Consider the following 5555-nt stretch of genomic DNA (forward strand, 5'->3'; position numbering starts at 1 on the left):
CCATTGTCTCATCTTCTCCACCATTGTCTCATCTTCTTTACCTTTGTCTCATCTTCTCCACCTTTGTCTCATCTTCTCCACCATTGTCTCATCTTTTCCACCATTGTCTCATCTTCTCCACCATTGTCTCATCTTCTCCACCATTCCTCCTTGCTCCATCTTCGACTTCTCTCCGGCCGACCTTGACCATTATCTCCCTCACTTCTCTCCGCCCTCTTCCTTAACCCCACCACATCCGCCCCCTCCCCACCTTTTCCCAACCCCTCCACCATCTATTCCCTCTCCCCCAACTTCCCCCACCATCCATTCTCCCTCTCTCGCCCTCTCTCATTTATTTTGCCTTCTCCACCTCGTTCCGCTCCTTCTCTTCTCCCATCGACCTCTCTCTCCCTCTTCCCCATCCTCCCCACCATCTTTTCGTCTCCTTAACCCTCCCCTTTCTCCCTCCCCCTCCCCCTTCCTCATCCTAGCCCTCTCCTTTCTCCCTCCTCCTCCCCTCTCTCCCTTCCTTCTTCCTCCCTCTTCTCTTTCATCTTCCTTCTCTATCCCCTTCCTCTTCCTCCTCCTCTCCCGTCTCTCCTTCCCATCCCATTCCCCTGCCCTGCACCTTCCCTCCTCCTCCCTCCCCCTTTCCCTCCCCTCCTCCCTCCCCCTTTTCCTCACTCCCTCCTCCTTTTCCCATCCCTCCCTCCTCCCCCCTTTCCCCCTTCCTCCCTCCCCTTCCCTCCCTCCCCTTTCCCTCCCTCCTCCCTCCCCCTTTTCCCATCCTCTCTCCTCCCTCCTCCCTCCCCTCCACCTCCCGAAAACAGAAGTCCCCTGAAAGCATTCCCCTCCCTCCCCCTTTTCCCCTCTCCTCCCTTCCCTTTCCCCTCACTCCCTCCTCCTTTTTCCCCCCTCCCTCCCTCCCCCTTTTCCCCCTCCTCCCTCCCCCCTACCCCCCGAAAACAGAAGTCCTCCCTGAAAGCATTCCCCCCCTCCTCCCTTCCCCTTTCGCCCCCCTCCCTCCCTCCCCCTTTTCCCCTCTCCTCCCTCCCCCTCTTCCCCCCTCCTCCCTCCCCCCTCCTCCCTCCCCCTTTCCCCCCTCTCCTCCCTCCCCCTTTCCCCCCTCTCCTCCCTCCCCCTTTCCCCACCTTCTGTTCATGCTTGCACTAATTGCCTGCGTAAAAGTGACCTTGCTTTTGTGCACGTCACGTACCTCTTCACACAGAGAAGTATGTGACCTTGATTCACTCTTTCCTCGCACTCGGCTGTACGGAGGGTGAGGTAATTCTGATGTAATTCTCTAAGTGATTTAATGGAGTTGGAGACGATTTAGTTATTTCATAATAACGGAGGAGAGGCTGCCATGTCGTATTTTTCATAATGCGCCATGATGATTTTTTTGTTTTTTTTTGTTCGTTGTTTCGATACACGCGCGCACACACATACCTACACGCATACATACGCACAAACACACACACACTTTCTCTTTCTCTCTCTTTTTTTTGTTTTCCTCTTTCTATTTTTTTTTCCTTTTTCTCTTTCTCTCTTTTTTTTTTTGTTTCTGTTTTCCACCTTTTATCTTCGTTTTCTTCTTCTTCTTTTCCTTTTTTTCCCCCACTCCTCCCTCCTTTTCCCCCACTCCTCCCTCCCCCTATTCCCCCCCCTCCTCCCTCCCCCTTTCCCCCCCTCCTCCCTCCCCCTTTCCCCCTCCTCCCTTCCCCCTCCCCCTTTCCCCCTCCTCCTCCCTCCCCCTTTTCCCCCTCTCCTCCCTCCCCCTTTTCCCCCCTCCTCCCTCCCCCTTTCCCCCTCCTCCCTCCCCCTTTTCCCTTCCTCCCTCCCCCTTTCCCCTCCTCACTCCCCCTCCCCCTCCCTCCTCCCCCTTCCCCCTTTCCCCTCTCCTCCCCCCTTTCCCCCCTCCTCCTCCCTCCCCCTTTCCCCCTCTCCTCCCTCCCTTTCCCCCTCCTCCTCCCTTTCCCCCCTCCTCCCTCCCCCTTTCCCCCCTCCTCCCCTCCCTCCCCTTTTCCCCCTCCTCCCTCCCTCCCCCTCCCTCCCCCCTCCTCCTCCTCCCCCTTCCCCCTCCTCCCTCCCCCTTTCCCCACCTTCTGTTCATGCTTGCACTAATTGCCTGCGTAAAAGTGACCTTGCTTTTGTGCACGTCACGTACCTCTTCACGCAGAGAAGTATGTGACCTTGATTCACTCTTTCCTCGCACTCGGCTGTACGGAGGGTGAGGTAATTCTGATGTAATTCTCTAAGTGATTTAATGGAGGTGGAGTTGATTTAGTTATTTCATAATAACAGAGGAGAGGCTGCCATGTCGTATTTTTCATAATGCGCCATGATGATTTTTTTTTTGTTCGTTGTTCGTTGTTTCTATAGACGCGCGCACACACATGCCTACACGCATACACATATTTTTTTTTCTCCATTTTCTTCTTTTCTTTTTTCTTGTTTTTTCCCTTTTTCTCGTTATCTCTTTTTTTTTTGTTTCTGTTTTCCACCTTCTATCTTCTTTTTCTTCTTCTTTTCCTTTTTTCTGTCTTTCACTTTCTGTTTTCTTTCTGTTTTTTCTCTTTCCATTTTCTTTTTTTTCTTTTTTTTTCTTCTCTTCTTTTCCTTTTTTCTCTCTTTCTCTCTCTGTTTTGTTTCTGTTTTTCCTCTTTCTATTTTCTTTTTCTTCTTTTTTTCCTTCTCTTCTTTTCCTTTTTCTTATCTTCTTTTTTTCTCTTTTTCTCTCTATTTTGTTTCTGTTTTTCCTCTTTCTATTTCCTTTTTCTTCTTCTCATTCCCTCTCCTTCTTCTTTCTTCTTCGTTTCTTTTTCTTCTTCTTTTTTATCTCTCAAGTCCTGCTCTCTCGTCCTGTATGTCTTTCTTCTTCTTCTTCTTCTTCTTCTTCTTTTCTTTTTCTTTCTTTTATTGTCATTATTCCTTCCTTGACTTGATGCCAATAGCTAATCGATCCCCGCCCGCATACCTCCTCCTCCAAGTCCGGGATCCTCTGTAAGAGAGAGAGAGAGAGAGAGAGAGAGAGAGAAAGAGAGAGAGAGAGAGAGAGAGAGAGAGAGAGAGAGAGAGAGAGAGAGAGAGAAAGAGAGAGAGAGGGGGAGAGAGAGAGAGAGGGAGAGAGAGAGAGAGAGAGAGAGAGAGAGAGAGAGAGAGAGAGAGAGAGAGAGAGAGAGAGAGAGAGAGAGAGAGAGAGAGAGAGAGAGAGAGAAAGAGAGAGAGAGAGAGAGAGAGAGAGAGAGGAGCAAGTTATCTCCCTTCGAATTCGTTGCTGCTTCTTCGTCACTTTCACTGTCTCGGAAGGGGTACGTATGGTTGGGGAAACAAGGATTTTTTTTTTTTTTGTTTTTTTGTTTTTCTCTTTTTCTTTCTTTCTTTCTTTCTCTGGCTTGTCTTTTTCGTTGCCCCTTTCTCTTTCTACCCTTCCTCCTCCCACCCGCTTTTCTTTCCCTTCTCCCTATATCTCAATCCTTCCCTTCCCTCTTCTCTCTTCCTCTTCCTCTCCAACCTCCTTTCCCTCCCCCCTCTCTCCCTTCCCTCCCCCTCTCTCTCCCTCCCTCTTCCTCTCCAACCTCCTTTCCCTGCCCCCTTCCTCTCCCTTCCTCCCCCTTCTCTCGCCTTCCCCTCCCACCTTCTCTCTCTCTCCCTGCCCCTCTTCCCCTCCTCCTCTCTCTCCCTTCCCTCCCCCTCTTCAACCTCCCTTTCCCCTCCCTTCCTCCCACCTCTCTCCCTCTCCCCTCTCTCTCCTCTCCTCTTCTTCTCCTCTTCCTTTTCCCTCCCCTCCACCTCTCCAACCTCCTTTCCCCCTTCCTCTCCCTCCACCCCACCCCCACCCTCCACACCCCTCCACACCCCTCCCACCCACCCACTCCACCCCTCAAATCTTCTCACCCCCCCCCCCCCCCACGCCCACGCCCACGCCCACCCCTACCCCCCCTTTTTCCACGTAACACCCAGCGGCTCAGCACACACACACGCCTGTATTATGTCACTCACTCAGCTGCCAAAAAAAGCCCTTAGTCACACAAACAAAGACACTCGAAGTTGCTTTCTTTGTGGGCTGTTTCTTAGATGTTGCAGTCTCTCTCGTGGTGGTAGAGTTGTTTATTTGTTTTATTTATTTGTTTACTTATTTGTTTGTTTGTTTGTTTGTTTAGTTTTGTTTGTTTGTTTGTCAGATTGTGTGTTTGTTAGCTTTTGTTTTATCTGTTTATTTTTCTACTAATAATGAGTCGGGTTTTTTTCTTCATTTGTTTATCTGTTTGCTTGTTTGTTTGTTTGCTTTCATCATTGAATCATTTATTTGTTTATTTATCAATATCTTCATTTATTATTTATTTATCAATTCATTTACCTGTCTATTCCTTTACTTCTTTCTATGATGACAACGGTAGGAATTAAAATGTAGTAATTAATGATGATAAAGATTGATAATGATAACTGATAATATTGCTACTACTACTGATGATGTAAATGATGATGATAATGACAATTATTATGATAATGATAATGATGAGGATAATGATAAAAAATAATGATATTATTGATAATCATGATATTAATAATAATAATAATGACAATGATGATTGTAATGATGATGATGGCGATGATGATGTAACTATAATAATAATAATGATAATGATAATAATAGTGATGATGATAATAATGATAATGATAATAATCATAATGATAACAATAATGATAATAATTTTGAGGATAATAGCAATAATGATAATGAAAATAACATTAATAGTAGTAAGCATATTAACGATAATAACAATGACAATGAAATGGTAATAGCAACGATAATAACAATAGTTTTAACAATGACAATAATGATAATAGTAATTGTAGTGATAATTGCAATAATGATTATAAGAAAAGGTAATGACAATAATCGTAATAATAATGATAACAACAATAGAAATAGTAACGAAATTAATAATATTAATAGTAATAATGATGATAATATTAATGATAACAACAATGATAACAATAACAACCAAAATAATAATGATAATGAAAATGATAGTAATATTAATGATGATTATAATGATAAGAATGAAAAACAATAATGATAATGATAAGATGATAATAAAATGATCATAATGATAATGACGATGATGATAACAATAGTAATGAAAATGAAGACAACAACAATGATGATGATAATGATAGTAATGATAGTGATAATTATAATTTTTTATTGTTATCATTATTATCATTGTAATGATAATAATAATGATAATAAGAATAACATTAATAATAACAATAATGATGATAATAATAATAGAAATATTAATGATAATAAAGACAATGAAAATAATAATGTAAATATTATTAATAATAAAGACAATGATAATAATAATAGAAATATTAATGATAATAAAGACAATGATAATAATAATAGAAATATTAATGATAACAAAGACAATGATAATAATAATAGAAATATTAATGATAATAAAGACAATGATAATAATAATAGAAATATTAATGATAATAAAGACAATGATAATAATAGAAATATCAACGATAATAAAGACAATGATAATAATAATGATAATACC

Source organism: Penaeus vannamei, chromosome 4 (assembly GCF_042767895.1).
Source record: "Penaeus vannamei isolate JL-2024 chromosome 4, ASM4276789v1, whole genome shotgun sequence".
In the NCBI taxonomy this organism is placed as follows: domain Eukaryota; kingdom Metazoa; phylum Arthropoda; class Malacostraca; order Decapoda; family Penaeidae; genus Penaeus; species Penaeus vannamei.